This window comes from Choloepus didactylus, chromosome 12 (assembly GCF_015220235.1).
Source record: "Choloepus didactylus isolate mChoDid1 chromosome 12, mChoDid1.pri, whole genome shotgun sequence".
Lineage (NCBI taxonomy): Eukaryota > Metazoa > Chordata > Mammalia > Pilosa > Megalonychidae > Choloepus > Choloepus didactylus.
The window spans coordinates 22,689,430-22,706,693 of record NC_051318.1 but is presented as its reverse complement, the minus strand read 5'-3'; the positions used below and the strand labels follow the sequence as shown (position 1 = coordinate 22,706,693).

The 17,264-nt window shown below is 42.7% G+C and overlaps 1 long non-coding RNA gene across 1 annotated transcript in view; it reads right to left on the bottom strand.

The window, feature by feature from the left end:
• Positions 1-17,264, bottom strand: part of LOC119506674 — a 62,389-nt gene that overhangs the window by 26,170 nt on the left and 18,955 nt on the right. The window contains exon 2 of the long non-coding RNA XR_005211052.1: positions 10,058-10,206. This is a non-coding gene — a long non-coding RNA (uncharacterized LOC119506674). The remainder of the gene's footprint in view (positions 1-10,057; positions 10,207-17,264) is intronic.

Genomic DNA, 17,264 nt, shown 5'->3' with positions numbered 1-17,264 from the left:
CTGCCTGTGCTATCTCCACCCTTGTCTGGGTCAGAGTACTGGGAACTGAAAATGGCTGAGGCTTTCTCCATTGAGCAGAGAAAGGAATAGAAAGTCCCCTTCAGGGCTAGTCTGCGGCAACCCTCCAGCTCTCCAAGGTCAGTCATCACCCAAAGCCTCTGTCTGCTTAAAAGCCACTTGCTAATTAAAACTCCAGTTGGAGCTCAGCTGAGCTACATTTGCTTGCTGGGAGAAAGCTTCTCTCTGGCACCAGTAGGCTTCGCAGCTCGGGCTGTGGGGCAGGGAGGAGTCTCCCAACTTGGATCCACAGCTTTTACTTACGAATTTTATACTGTGATCTCAGTCATTCCTCCCAACTCAGGTTGGTGTATGATGAGTAGATGGTCACGTTTGTCCCCCAACAGTTATTCCAGATTATTTACTAGTTGTTTCTGGTTTTTTTCAGTTGTTCCAGGGGGACTACTTAGCTTCCACTCCTCTTTATGCCACCATCTTAGATGCTGTAGCTATAATTTTTAATATTATTACAAAGCTGCTCCATAGCCTTCTGTTTTATGTGATATGAGGCATTTTGAGAGTAGGTGAAGGTTGGTAAATGCATGAGCATTAAAAGTAGCTTCCTTAGTTAGGGTCAGGCATGAAAAATAAGATTCCCATCCTGTGTCATCTCTAATTTCTGGTAGTGGCTGCCTGTGTCTTGAGAGGAGGTAGACTATGGGAACTTGTCCAGAAAAAAAGCAGCTTATGATGGGAGAAAGATGTGGGTGTAATGAGAAAGCAGAGCCATACACATATTTGCTGGCTTTAACAGGATCACATCTTGAGAAGATTTAGAGCCCATCACTGATAATTTCCTAGATATGGAGTAAGTGCTTTCCCCTGATTCTAACAGCCTTAGCAAACTGGCAACCATTCTCTCTCTGGCTTGGGAATCTCATTGTCTTCCCAAGAACTCAGGCTTCTCATAGGGCCTGCTTCAATGGAACGTAACTCTCCATGACTTCCAAGATGCTGACTTCTCCTTCTGGTCTTTCTTTAGCTGTACTAGTGACCAGTGCAGGTAAATAAGTGCTTGAGTGGGAAGCTATGGGACAGACTGTATATTTTTCTATCACAAAGAAAGAAAAATGGAAACCAAAGCTCTGCGTTTACCCCAAAATGATCTTAAATTCAATAATTCCACTAAAATTGACACTGAGTGTCCATTGCCTAAGACAATATGCAATATTATGCAATGCTGTCCCTTCTCCTCCAGGTTAAACTGGGACCAGCACCCATGCTGGGCTGGTGCGCTGGTTTGGAGTTGATATGGCCAGAAAAGGCCATGTCCTCTTAATCCATCCCTGGGGATGCAGACCTATTGTGGGTGGGACCTTTTGATTCACTTGAGAGGTGACCCAGTCCATTCAAGGTGGGTCTTAATAATTTACTAGAGTCCTTTATGAGAGGATAAAAGGCAGAGATAATTGGAGAGAGAACTTCAAGAGAGGAAACACTCAGAGAAGCAAGAAGTACCCACAGGAGGTGAGAAAGTGTGCCAGTGAAACCAGAACCCAGGAGAGAAGGACCAGCAGATGTTGCCATGTGCCTTCTCATGTGACCGAGGAACACAGGATGCCAGCAGCCTTTCTTCAGAGAAGCTTTAGCAAATAGCTAAACAGTGAAACAGCTGGATGAGAGCATCCCATCTATCACACCACTAGGTGACCAGCTCCTAGCTGTGGTTCCCAAGGAGGCCTTCCCAGGCTGCAGGGAGGGATGTGTTCAGCACAGGCCTCATAGCCTGGTGTGGAGCATGACAAGAGGTGGCAACGGTGCCTGTATGAAATATGATGCAGTCATTTAAAACTATATATTCAGAGAATTTATAATTACATTTAATAATTCATTCAACATATGTTAATTTAGCAAGCTACCTCTTGCGTACCAGGCACTGTGCTAGGCACACATGAGAAAATGTTCATTCTACAATGCTAAGTAGTAAAAAAAAATCAGGCACAAAATAAACAATACAGAGACAAATATGTATAAAACATACATGGAAAAAGGACCAGAAGAAAACATGCCAAAATATTTCAGTGTTAATCTTTGAGGGATGAAAACAGTGCATTTTTTCTCTCTTCTTCCTACTGATGGTATTTTCCAGATGAGTCTGTGTCCCTTTAAAATCTTGTCTAAATTTTGTTTTTAAAAGAATGAGAACTTTTCCATCAAATTGGTCCAGAAGAGCAGGGTAAAGGTGATATATTCTAAAGGTCTGTAATGAGTTCTCCCTCACATCCAGAGGACAAAGTGAAGTACCACCAAGACCATTATGGAAGAAATTGTAGTTCTGATTCTCAAACATGCTAGTCCACAGCCTTGAGAAGGACACCACAGCCAAGCTGGCAAACAGTAGATCAATTCTTGTTAGCTGGTATGGAACTTTTATCCATGGCCCATATTTTTACCATTAATTGCAGAGAGAATTTATGCTCCATTGTCCAAAAATCAAGAAAAAATATTCTTTCACCTTTCTCTCCTTGAAGAGAGGAAGATGGTTTTAGTACTACAGCTGAAGTGTTTTTTTTTTTTATTATTCAGTTTTATTGAGATATATTCACATACTATACAATCATCCACAGTGTACAAACAGCTTAAGTTTTTAAAAGTGGCTCTACCAAAAGCATCTATTGGAGACGGGAATGGGGAAGGAAGGGGGAAAAAAAAAGAAGACAAAACAGCACAAGAAAGAAAATCAGACCAGCAATCTCAGAATCCTTGGGAGGAGCCAAGATTGGTGGGTGGAAATAATCTCTGGTGGGCTTTCACTCACTGAAGGGTGTCACAGAGAAGTTGTAACTTGATGTAGACACGTGGTGACAAGAGCAATGGGGAAACGCTGCCTTTGGAAAATCAAATTGTGCCAGAGAAAGAGCAAGGACATGCTGACCCCAGTGCTGAGCTCGAGCCTCAACAGAAGGTTGACTTTCCAGGTCATTGTTCTGCTGTACACACGATGTCTTCTCTCCTCACTCTACCTGAGAAACTCACCGCTGAGAATGAGCACTACGTATATGAGACCCCAAAGGGCAGAAATGCCATCTCAGGGGCTGGGCACAAGAATTCTCAAGACTCAGTTATCCATTTCTCAGGCCCAGCTGGCAGCACAGTGCAGCACCAGACGACAAACAGCGTGTCTCTCCAGCCAGCTCCAATCAGTTTTCCCGGCTGCCTGGAGCATGGTGTTGAGGACTGTCGGGCTCGGTGATCTACTAGCGATGCCTGTCGGGAGACAGCATGGGGGGTGGTGGCCAGTCTGTGCCTGCCGTCGGCCACCAAGGACTAACTGAGGGTTTTGTGTTTCCAGGGAGATACTGACATCTTGGGCAAGTGACACAACCCTCTGAACTTCATTTCCTGTTAATTTCTTCTGTTGAGGCTAAACTAAGGTACCTTACAGCTCCCAAATGCTAAAATTCTTTGAGCCATTATGCAATGAGAAATAAGTATTACTAAAAATGTTCAGTTCTTAATTAGAACCAAGGTACTGTTCGGTATCAATATCATGAAGAGTGCTGCAAGTGGCCTAAAATCAGGTTTGGGGAGGGGGCAGGCAGCTGGGCTTCCATCCTCCTTGTTCAGACCCAACCCTGCCCTGGATTCTGGGTTCACCATACATATTTCTTCTCCCTAGCACAGAATGAAGCCACTGAGAATGCTCCCTCCCTGCAGGATTTTCAAGATGGTCGTAAATAAATACAGTGCGATTTGACAGCGATTCTCGTGAGTCAGCCCCCTTCCTGCACTGTGCCTGCGAAAACCCCGCCCAGGGCTGTGAAGTCACGCTAGGAGCCCACAGATTAATCCAAAAGCCGCTTGATTCCCCCCAAAGATATTGCTTATATTACTAGAGGAGTGGCACTATCAAAGATTCATAAAGTCATTCTTAAAAAGAAAGGAAGTGATGGAGCAGGAAAGGGAGAGAGGAAGGGAGAAGGGACAGTAGAATTCTGCACGTCCACTCGGCAATTTCAGCACACAAGTTTGCAAAGCAAGGACCAGGACAAGGCCACACGGCTCAGCATTGCTTCCTCCCCAGCCATGCCTCCAGCCACTTCTCCCCCCACCCTGACCCCAATACAGCTGTCACCACTTGGGAGCAGCCCCCCTTCGGTACATATACCATTCTTCCTTATCTGGCAGATTCTTTCTAGAAAGCCATCCCTGATGCACGCTCAATCTCTCTCTCTGCCCTACCCCTGGCTGGGCAGGGTGGGTGGCCTCATTTCTGCCATCAGAACACTGTGAGCTCGGGTCCATCCAAGGGACATTGTAAGGGTCCACTTACGTGCATGCTGCTCGCCAGAGGGTGTAAGCTCCTTAAGACACAGGCATTGTGTCTTTTGTCTCCCCATCTCCAGGGTCTAGCCCAGTACTGGGAACATAAGTATGTGAATGAATGTTTTTTGAACAGAAGAGTAAAAAATCATGTCCACAGGCAGCTGTCAATCACTGCAAAAGACACAAAACTAGAGCAGGGGAGACTCTTCAGCCACAGGCACTTAGTAATATGGAGGGGTGAACAGGTGCCCTGTTCCATCATGTACTTTCCATGCCTTGCCGAGTACAGTCTTGACAACTTCCTTACTCTTGGTAGCCTCTCTTCCTTACTAAAGTCACACAAAAATGCCTCCCCACACAAACGTGTTATATACCCTGTTCACATAGCAAAGGAATTTATCTTTAAACCAAATTCACCAGCTCATAGACATAAAACTCTCCAGGATAAATCACATTACCTTTAAGTCTTCTCTTTGAAGAGGCCACCGTAATCCTACTACGAAAATACACCATCCAATTTAAGTAAATTTAAATTCTACAATCTGCCCCACCTCCTGGAGGCATTTTGTTTCTGTGGGAGATGCAGATTTTTTTGTTTGTTAGAATTGACTTTTCCTTCCTGACAAGAAATCTTATCTTCTCTTCCTTTGTGATTCTAGCTATCAAATGCAGATGTGGGGCAGGTGGAATGTTACATCTTTTTCAACCACTTCTAACTCAGAGTCTATACTTTCCAAGAGATATTGCAGCTCATGGCCCTTCACCATGTCTCTTACCTATATATTTTCTCATTTAAAACAATTCTGCCATCATCTGTGCCATTGGACTTTTTTTTTTTTGTCTTTCCTGATTCAGAACAACTGCATATATTTGTGGGACTTTATGAATAAATCAATATCGAGATCATAGACTCTCTTCAGAAAGGGAAAATTTAGAAAAAAATGCTAGAACTAAATATTCACAAGCAACTTTTACTTCTAGACCTGAGTATGTTCAGGAGTTGGGTGGTTCGTATCTTTGCCTTCCACAGGGAGGGACTTTTTAGTGCGATTTGTGAAGGAAATGATGAGATGGGGGAAATTTGGTCTTGCAATGAATAGCCTTACTTTTTAACCAACATTCCCCACCTTCCCTCCTCTCTTACATATGATGCTGAATGCACAGAGTCACACTTGCTTCACAGCCCCAATTCAACCACGCTGTGCCGCAGTCATGCCATGTGGCGAGACACAGCATTTGTCAGCAAGGGAACAGTTATAATACATGCCAACTTTTGTTCACTTTACACTGGCATTGCAAGGGAAGGTCTTTGCCAAGTTAGAAGGGTGCTGACAGAACCCTCTCCAAGCATGTGAAATTATAATTACAATTATAAAATAGCTTCAGTTAATCATGGGCAAATGTTTTAATGGAGGTAGAATGCATCACATAAAACATACACAGGACACTGATAGAGTTGGAGAGTGAGCATCAATTCATGGCCATCAGAAAATTAATATTTTGGAACAATGGTTACTTTTAACTTTATGTTTTGCCTTTTGAGAATGGTCAGGTTCTTTGCTAGGACAAGAAGTACAATAAGTGCCCTTTTCTAAACTGAGGAAAATGAGGATGCTCAGTTATGTTGACTCTTGTACCCCAGACAAGCTGATGATCCCACACGTGCTGATGAGTTAGGAGGCCCTGAGAGGAGAGTTAAATTCACAGAGAGTTTGGTGGCGGCCAGGGAACCGACTTGCCAATCACTGGTGGTCATTAGGCATAGTAACTGGATGTGGGCTGTGACGTGACCTCCAGGGGATTTGAAACAAAGGGGAACCAAAGCAACACTCAACACACCTTTATTTTGCTGATGAAGTGATGATAAATCCCTCAAATTAAAAGCTGACCCTCCTATCAGTATCATTTTCAAAGCTCAACTGTCTGGCGGCAGCAGGACTCACATGGGAAAGGAAACGTGATGAGGGGCTTGTGCCATCCACGCACTCCCTGCATAAAACGGATTTGAGCAAGGACTCAGTGCTGGGGAGGGCACGTGGGACTGGAGCTGGTGACCGCACCATTGTATTGTTTCATAGCACTGCATTTTCAAAGGTTCAGGAATCAAACTCTTTTTGGCTGTAAAGAAGCCTAGAGGTGATTTGATCTCACCTCCCCAGTCAGACAAACGGGAGCTCCTGGTCAGGGGAGCCACCTCTGTCTGGAATCACACAGGTGTTGAATGGCCAAACTGAAACTGAAAGGAAGCCTCTGGTCTTTCAGTTCTATAGTCTCTCTAAACCACTTCTTTGTATACATTGGTGAGGACATTTCTTTAGTCTTTTACCTATCTTTGCAAAATTAAAAAATACTTTATTAAAATTTTTTTTCATATTTGATGTTAATGAAGACTCCTCCTTACCCTCGCCCTCCTTTTTTTTTTTTAACGGAAGCACTGTGACTTGATTATCAACCACTGAGCTTTCCTTCCTAGAACAAAAGGCCCGAACTCATGCATCATCTTCCGCCAGGCTCACCCCTCCCAGGCAGGAGAACTGACCCAGGAAACTCAAATCTAGAAGGTGAGGCACATGTCACCAATCCTTGATCCTGACATGGTGATGAGGAGAATGGCGCGGAGGGAGCAGGGGCTGGGCATTTGCCATGTTCCAACTCAGATGTCCCCTATTAACATTCAGTGTCCTGCCTCCTGCCACCAGCTATGTGTTGGACCAACATGGGACAGAGTGGAGGCTCAGAGGCTCTGACAAGAGGAAGAGCACGAGAGAACCTGAAAATAAAGTTGGGGCAGGAAAGACTAATTGTCCATGGATCCAGACCTCTAGAAGAAGTGAAATAAGCTACCCATCTCTCTAACTCACAGGAGAAAAGATTCTTCCTGTAGCCATGTGTGTACCAAGTTAAAACTATCTCTGTAGGGAAATGTTCAAACAAAATCAAACTACAAATTTATACCAGTGATGTGTGTCACTCTGATCACCAGATGGGCATCGCAGTCAACAATCATAGAGCACACATGACAAATTGGCTTCTCAAAAATAGTCCCCCTAGGGCCAAAACTAAATGAAAAATAGGGTGGGATGGGGGGGGGATGATTTGGGTGTTCTTTTTTACTTTTATTTTTTATTCTGATTCTGATTCTTTCTGATGCAAGGAAAATGTTCAAAAATAGACTGGGGTGATGAATAGTTGATTGTACACTTGTACACCATGGATGATTGTATGGTATGTGACTATATTTCAATAAAACTGAATTTAATTAAAAAAATAGTCCCCTTAGATGCTACCGAGCAATGGACAACTTAAACCAATTTGTCTCGGACCACACTGATGACCTTCCCCTGGGAATCCACCACTTCGCTCTGATCTTCTGATTTCTGCGAATGGCATCACCGTCCTTCCAGTTAGCTAGACTGGAAGAACCAGAACCTTATTTAATTCCATCTCCCTTTGTCTCCTTGTCGAGTCAATTTCTAAAATTGCGTAGAATTAATATTCATAATAGCTCCCATTTTTAAAAGCTATTTTCTTTCCCATACTACTGTTTCCTCTCTAGCTAGACTTAATGCCCTCTGTAACCTGACTTCTTCATGTTGGTCCCTCCTAACTGATCTCCCACCTTCTAATCTCTCTCCCTGCCAATCCATGCTAACAAAATGGATTTGGGAGCAATTTTGCTATGACACAGAACTGACTGGGGGGTCTCCCCTAATCAATGACTCCCCCCTGGCAACAGGCAAAGTTCCAAACTTTTTAGCATTGGAGACTTTCCACAAGGTGACCTTGAACTCACCAGCCACATCTTCCATCTCACTTGCTAGTCCCTGAACATTCCCCCATAGGGGAGCCAGTGGGGTCAGGGATTCCAGGTCCACAGCCACGCAGACCCACAAGATGCACAAAGCTCAAGGCCCCAAAGCCTCAGCTCTTCTTGTCTTAAAGGAAGGTCATCCCCTTCTCTGCCCATTCTCAACTTCAAAGTGAAAAAGGAGTCCAATCTAGACAGGGTCAAGTTGATGAACAGGCATTGCCAACAATTCCCTGTGTGTATGCAGGAACATTTGGTGAAGGGCCGTGGTGAACAGTGCCCCCTAGAGTTGTGCAGTGCCGCAGACTTGAGCCCGAGGGTGGGACGATAATCTGAAAGTTGGCTCTCTCTACCACTGTGTAGCTATATAATCTTGGGCAGGTTACTTCATGTCTCTGCAACTCAGTCTCATTTATAAAATCTTTTGCAGGATTATCGTGAAAATTGGGAATAATACACGTAAAGGAACTGGCTCTTCAGATGTGTTCAATAATGGTGACTACAAACATCATGTGGCATGTCAGCTAGTCTTTCCCAGCACCGGTGGATCCTCTGTTGTTTACAAAATCCGGGGGTAGGGTGGGGGTGGGGGTGGCAAACAAAAAAAATTAAGAATAAAGAGAGAGAATCTTCTAGGCTATTGAAAACATACCCCTGAATGTGTACCTAGGTTTGTGGAAGCAGACTTCTTAAAGGATTCATTTCTCCTATATGTCATACTGTAGTTTTCATACCTGCTGAGTGCATTTCTACTTTACACATTTTACTAAGAATTTCCTAGTTTAAGATCCAGAAAGAATGGGATTTCTGTTTCCATAAAGTTCCTCCTGCCAGGCATTCTTTATTTCAATTTTTTTAGGTCTTCGGAATTCCAAAGCATCAAGTAGAACAAGATAAGCATCCATCTTCTCTTTACTTGCTTCCAATTACAAGCTCAGGGGTTTCCTCAAGGATTTGTATGCTTCCCTGCCTTAGGAAACCATTACATCTGCTCTCCCAAAGAAGTGGACATGCAAATGAAATGCCATTTCTCAGCATCGTGGTGGAGAAAGTAACAGGTATCACAACTAGTAAATACTTAGGATTCTGACCAGAAACAAAAATGCCTACTAGTTTAATTCTCCAGTAATGAGCTGCTCCTGTGAAGAGTTATCAGAATCTACAAATGTCCAGTGCATATTGAAAGAAAAGTTTGCCAGAATGCTCTACCCTAAGCAAGCTGCTGCAGGTGAGCCATCCTTACATTACTGTATCCTGAGAGATAAGAAACGGATTTGTTCAAGAACCAACAATGTATCTCTTGACAGGCTCTAAAAAGCATTCAATGACCTTGCTTAACTAACCATGTAACAAACCGGAATGGAAACAGCTCATTCCCACAAACCAGGTCTCACACCATCAATTCCACAAGGCTCTCGTCAGAGACACCAAACAGCGAAATGACACGCACCCTCTTTGCTTCCCGCCCTATGCACCAATAGTTACAGAAATATCTTAAAAATATTTCTCCCAACTTCTGAATAAAAAGACTTATCTAAAAAGTCTTTGCAGTTTCCGTTTCTCTGAACTATGATTTTTTTTTGCATCAGACCAGCAATGACTGCTTTTCTCTCCTGTGGGGAAATTTAACACTAGTTCTTCAGCAATCACCATGGACCACCCATTTAAATGTCAAACCAGGAGTTTCCGTATACCTCCTTCTACTGGGATTCTCAAGTTCCTCTCGTGTTCTGGAGAGAGTCCTCTTAGTGACGTCGTGAGCACAAGCCTGGGAACTGATAATCCAGGCTTCAGTTTTTAAAAGTATCCGTAAGGATCTAATGCAAGAATAAAGAAAGGAAGAAAATCCTGACCGACAGAACTGGGGACTGTGGAAGAGAGCAAAGTTTCTCCACGAGGAGGGAAAGTGTGCCACGTCAGGGTTACCTGGAGTCTCGATGGCGAGATACACAGCGAATTCTCACAAAGATAATGAAGTCACAGGTCCCACGTCGGTGGCCTGGTTTCTTCCTTTGATTTGAGAGCCTTTTTTTCCCCCAGTAAGCCCGTCTTTCATGAGTATTGTTGCTGGTCTCCTGTATGAAAGGTAAAAATACTTTTAAAACCATGTTTTCATTAAATCAACTTGCAGTCTCCACAATTTTGGAACTTGCTAGAATTGTTTGCTGCTGTTTGTTGTCTCTTTCCCATACCATGCAAAGGTTTGACTTGATAACTTAACAATTTTACATGTGGATAATACAGATTCACAAACCTATATCCCCTACTTGGGATCCTCAGTTGCTACAGTAAATGTGTGTATTCACGGCAGACACAGCCAGCTATTATATCTGAGAAGAGCCAAAGTCACCTAATATTTTATAACTTACATTCACACATTTCTTTCTAGAATATTAGCTTTGACAATATAACATTTTGTATTCTTTCCACATACCAAGAACTAAACAACCATATTCATTATGCAGCTCCCATATTTAACCATTGATAATTTTCATCAAGAAATTCACAAGTGGATAAAAAATTTTGGCAAGATTGCTCTTCCAGAGAACATCAGACAACCCCAGGAGAGCCTCATTCTCAGGGTGACAGTGCAGCAATGAACTTAGACTAAATGTCCTCAGCACAGCCCACTGCACTCAGCAGAAAGGACACTGAAGGGCAATGCCCCATATACTGAAATTTCAACAGGAGAGTTCACCTCAGTCCCCTTTCTCATATCCATGCATTTAAAATGTTTGCAGATAGTCTGCGCATTAGGGCAGGGTTTGAGCAAGTTCATTAATGTTTTCCCCCACTCATCAGAAATGATGCGGTATTGTCAGGAAACCCAGGCTATGCTGTGAGTTGTATCCCCGCTGGAAGTCACTGCAGCCTCCCAAATCGCATCTGGAAACTTCCCCAGAGAGAGGAGTCCAACACCACCAGGTTCAGAACAGAGAGCCATGGACTTGCACAGGGCTTTCAGCTGGATGGGAGTTACCCTCTCCGGGAAGGCTGGAAGACGACGCCCTCCACTGGCTGAGCCGCCCCCTCTCGTCAGTCATCAGAGGCTGCAGAGAAATCACTTTGAACACTGAGGCGGGGAGCTAGAGGCAATTACCTGTGATTGATAGCACTAAATATGAAACCACATGTACCTCATCCATGAAGCATGGAATCAAAGGCATATTGTTAGTGGGGGAGATGAATGGAACTTGAGATAACCTTGGCAAATTAGGCATATGTTAGCATTAAGCTTTGTCAGTAAGCAGGCTATAAATTACAGACACATTGTAACTCCATAAACTCTTCTAATGAATTGAATGACAGTGGTAATTTAATGCAGAACATACCAGCTTAACCCTTTTAAGAAGTTAGTCACAGATCTCTACCCTGAAACAAACCAAAATTTATTTTCAAAGTTAGTGTTTAATATCTCCCAAGAGAACATGTGCAGCTAGATAAAATAACTTCCTAAAATTTTCTGCATATTAAAAACAAAAGTTCATGAACCTATAGGCAATTACATTATTTAATAAATTCTTTTTTGAGTATTTTCTGCATATAATCTTCATTATAGTCCTTTTTTTCCTAAAACGATTACACTAAATATATGGAAGCTATAAGACCCAGCATGGCGTGCATTTCTGGACGATTATTTAACACATCAGGGGGTACTATGAGCTCTCCGGCTAAAGGCTCAGAGACTTTAACCAGAAAAGGAGGCAAGAATTCCATACAAATGCACTACCTGTGGTGTCTTGTTGCAATAATGAAGTGGAATTTATAAATAAAAATAAGGTGCAAAGACAGACCCTATGCATTTTCCGGCCATTACTGACAGAGGTATGACATCGATGACAGCTAAACTGGGATTGTGAAGCTGTTTCATAATTTGCTGTATATTTTAGTAAAAGTTGCATGTAGAAATAACTGCCAAATCAATGTTGATCAAAAGAAAACTTTAAATTCAAATGGGAAAATTAAAGGTAATGTGTCATTATTTAAAATGTGTTGACATAGAAAAACGCATTCTTTAGTTCTTGTTCAAAGGGAAGTAATGCAAAACAGTACCAATGGGTATAATTATTGTATAACAGGTACAGTTGCTTGTACCTAATGTTACAAAACTAAGAATTTAAAAAATAAATTTCCCCTATATAAGTGTATTTTCTCTCCTACAGAACACAATTATCTTGTACGATAGATGTTAAAGGGAAACATGTTGTTTATTTTTTTTATTGTAGCATTAACATTTTTGTAGCCATTTCTTTTTGTGTAGACCCACAGCACATAATTTAACCACACATTCAACCGCCTTCAGATTTTACGTAAGCAGATCTTCAATATTATTTTTCTCTAGCAGTAGAAGGTAGTCATTTAACATTTCTATTGAGCTGAACCATAGCATTTATACTAATGAGAAAAATGAATAACAATTATAATCACATTTTACATATTCCAATTGTACCTTTAGTCTCATGATCTTCAAGAACTTTGAAGAAAAATGGAAGAATATTTTCTGTTCTGGAACTTATGAACAGTAAGCATTAAAGAATTAGAGTTATTTACCTAAAAAATCTAATTTGGGAAAGCAGTCTGTTTACCTGTCAGTGCCGTTTAGGTAGGAAACAGAGAGTAAACCCTGAACTACCAAATTGCCATCACTTTTGTGGAACTGGGATGCATTATTTTATCAAATTGGACCCTAAAATTTTAAGTTAATAGGCATCATTTCAACTTTCTAACAGTAATAGTTACTTCAAATTTCCCCTGACATACTGTGGGGAAAACCTGAGCTTTGCTCAGCTGCTGTCTTTGTGAACAGAAGCAAAAGAAATAGGATATTTTCACATGTCAGGGAAAAGAGGATCCTTGTTCTGGTTTGCTAATGCTGCCAAAATGCAAAACACCAGAAATGGATTGGCTTTTATAAAAGGGGGTTTATTTGGTTACAAAGTTACAGTCTTAAGGCCATAAAGTGTCCAAGGTAACGCATCAACAATCAGGTACCTTCACTGGAGGATGGCCAATGGTGTCCGAAAAACTTCTGTTAGCTGCGAAGGCACGTGGCTGGTGTCTGCTCCAGAGTTCTGGTTTCAAAATGGCTTTCTCCTAGGATGTTCCTCTCTAGGCTACTGCTTTTCTCCAAAATGTCATTCTCAGTTGGAAGGCACGTGGCTGGTGTCTGCTCCAGAGTTCTGGTTTCAAAATGGCTTTCTCCCAGAATGTTCCTCTCTAGGCTGCGGCTTCTCTCCAAAATGTCATTCTCAGTTGTTCTTGGGGTGTTTGTCCTCTCTTAGCTTCTCCAGAGCAAAAAGTCTGCTTTCAAAGGCTGTCCCCAAAATGTCTCTGTAAACTGCAGCTCCTCTCTCAGCTCCTGTGTGTTCTTCAAAGTGTCCCTCTTGGTTGTAGCAAGTTTGTTCCTTCTGTCTGAGCTTATATAGTGCTCCAGTAAACTAATCAAGGTCCATGTTGAATGGGTGGGGCCACATCTCCATGGAAATTATCCTATCAGAGTTGTCACCTACAGTTGGGTGGGTTGCATCTCCATGAAAACACTCAAAGAATTACAACCTAATCAACACCAATATGTCTGCCCACACAAGATTGCATCAAAGATAATGGCATTTTGGGGGACATAATACATTCAAACTGGCACAACCCTGTATCTGAGACCCCGTGCCCACGATGCTTTGGACACCTATGGGCTCACTGTCCTTGGCTCCCATCTCCTCTGCTGCTTTCCTTGACCTGAAGTGCCCTGTCACACACATCACGTTGGTGGTCTTTAGTAGGATTCGGTAATTTTGAAGCCAGATACAAATATAACCACTGACTCTCAAAACTTTGCAAGTCTCAGCCCACCACGGGTGGGTAAAAGTCCTGGTAGGGCCCATTGACATGTATTGTTTGGCATGCCAAATTCTTAAAAAATGATAAAATTTCATCCCCCAAAATCCAGATTCATATCTTGAAAAATCAGGTGTTCTGATGATGCAGAGTCTGCATCCTCATATGGGGTGTGCCAGTTTGAATGTATTATGTCCCCCCAAACACCATTATCTTTGATGTAATCTTGTGTAGGCAGACCTATCAGTGTTAATTAGATTGTAATTCTTTGAGTGTTTCCATGGAGATGCACCCCACCCAACTGTGGGTGATGACACTGATTGGATAATTTCCATGGAGGTGTTGGCCCGCCCATTCAGGGTGGGTCTGAATTAAATTACTGGAGCACTATATAAGATCAGACAGAAGGAGCAAGCTGCTACAGCCAAGAGGGACACTCTGAAGAATGCCCAGAAGCTGAGAGAGGAACTGCAGTTTGAAGACAGTGGTTGAAAGCAGAACCTTGCTCCGGAGAAGCTGAGAGAGGACAAATATCCCAAGTGCAACTAGGAGTGGCATTTTTGAGGAACTGCAGCCTAGGGAGGAACATCCTGGGAGAAAGCCATTTTGAAACCAGAACTTTGGAGCAGATGCCAGCCACGTGCCTTCCCAGCTAACAGAGTTTTCTGGATGCCATTGACCATCCTCCAGTGAAGGTACCTGATTGTTGATGCGTTACCTTGGACTTTATGGCCTTAAGACTGTAACTGTGTAACCAAATAAATCGCCTTTTATAAAAGCCAATCCATTTCTGGTGTTTTGCATTCTGGCAGCATTAGCAAACTAGAACACGGGGCAATTGGCTAAAGCTCTTGAATAAAGGGAACATCTACGATTCCCTTTAGATAGGCCATGTGCTTTGTGAGTAACACAGCCCCTTCCCCCCCCATCATCTTCTACTCAGTCCACTTAACCCATCTGCCAGCTATTACCCATCTCTTCCCAATAGTCATCAGTTTGTGACTCCCACACTAGGAAACATCTAGTACAGGTACTGCCAGTTAGTCCCGTGTGTGACTGTTTTATACTGGGAACTACCTTTGTATGTGTATCTTTTCAAGTCTTGTGTTCCCAAATGACCTTCAAGAGGGTGGAGCCCATGACTTCTATTGCCTTGCTCTTGAAAGTACAGTCTGCGGACGAGCAGCAATGGAACTCCCTGAGAGTTTGTTAGAAATGCAGAGTCTTGGGCCCCCACATAGGCCTATTGAAATAGAATCTGAATTTTAACACAATTGCATGATTGGCTTGCACATTAAAGTTAGAAACATTGCTCTATTGTGTCCTCAAAGGTGCCTCAAAGAGGGCCTTCAATGTAATAGGTACTCAATCAACATTGAGAGCGTGCTATCTTTTGGTGTTGGGAAGTGGGAAATTATGGGCCCGATTTTTTTAAACAAACTGTCAAACAAAAGTTTACACATAGCTAAATCACCAAAAATGACTTGCAGTTACTCCAGAATTCTAAGACACTTAGGTAGTAAAATTAAGGTAGTTGTGACCAAAATCTGTAACCCCCATTTCTGCAATGGCCACTGTGCTTGAGGATAGAGTTATAAATGTGACTTTCATTTATAAGAAGGTTTCAGGGGACTCTGAGAACTAGAGCCTCCCTTCACACCTGACAGATCTCAGAAGCATATAAAGATTATCTTCTGAGAGCCAGGGGCTTTGCTGGGAGTTGTGCTCCATACCAAGAGGAAAAGGATATGTCCTTGCCCTCAGGGAGCTTTTGGAGTCTAGTGAGGGTATTTGCAAATTTCTGAATGTTACAAGAGAATAACAAACAAAATGCCCTTAAAGGCTGCACCCCCCACTCCCCACCCATGAAGTCCTCAAGCAGCTAATATGTTGATGCAGAGCCCCAGGCTCCAGCCCAAAAGATTCTAATTCAGTAGGTCTGGGGGAGGCCAGGAATATACATTTTAAGTAAGCACTCCAGGCAATTTTGATGTAAGAGGTGGGAGGACCAGACTTTGAAGGCTCTGGTAGATTTGCCTCACTGGCATATATGCACTGATATGTATTTTTTAATGAATAAAGAATAGAATAGTTGTTTCTGGCTATAGAGAACTAGAAAATCTTCATAAAAAGAAGTGGCACCTGGACTGGTCTTGGAAGATGAGTAAGATTTGGGTTGTTATCTTACTAACTTTTGTTCCAGTTCTGATTCTGTGTACACAAGGGCACACATCTTCTCCTCATGACTCATGTGAGTAGAGACCAGAGGTAGAATCACATGAATTCAAGTAAGTAAAATCTTCGCACTTGCCCTTGATCCTCATCACCCACTCCTATAGGCTCAGGAACCCTACAATCTTTACCTAATGGGACTTGCTTGGCTTTCTGCCTAAAGACCCCTGGTTAGCTACCCGGGGGCACCCAGACTGCTTGCTGCAGAGAAGCCTGCGAGGCTTTCAAGGCTTCTCACCCCCAGGCAGATGAACCTCTACAGATGATGCATTTCCTCACATGGGCCATAGTATTTATGCCGGGCCATCATCGGGAACCTGGTAGCCCTTACACTCAGGTATCTAGTGCTGCATAACAAACCACCCCAAACAGTGTATTGAAATGACAAAGTGCTGTCATCTCTCAGAGACCACAGCTGGAGGCCTTCCCCTTCCCTCTCCCTCCTTGCAACCCCTCCACATGGCCAGCTCGGGCCTGTATGGTCTTGGTGTGAACACCTGAAAAGGCCAGGCGAACGCTGCCAGTTTCTCAGCACCTAAGCTCAGGAGTTAAGTGACGTCACTTCTACTGTACTCTGTTGGTCAAAGAAGTTCCAGGCTAGCCCAGATTCAAGAGGGTGGAAGAATGGATCCACTTTGTGCTTACAGGGAGGGAAAGAATTAACGTCAACCATCTTAGAGACAAGCTACCACAATCACTTTTGTGGAAAACACACTGAGTACTTTTCCAAGTTCATGTCTGTTGATAAAATTAAAACCTCAGCTGTGTCTGGAAAGAAAGTTTTAAGTTCATTAGACTGTTAACTGTACTTTTCTCTATTCTCAGAAGTTTCAGTTTTAACAAAAGATAGAAATTATTTGCAGCTTGGTATGTAACTTAATAAAAGCTCTGTTTCGGAGGGTATAAATATCTACCAGGTTGAAGAGATCTGGTGAACTCCCTGTTCAATTGAAATGAAACAGGCACTTTTGCTAAAAGGCCAGAGATGATTTCTATGTTAGACAAATGTCAACAGTTGGGGAAAAAGAAATAATCTTTAAGCACTTTGTCTGGACTCCCTCCTTTAATC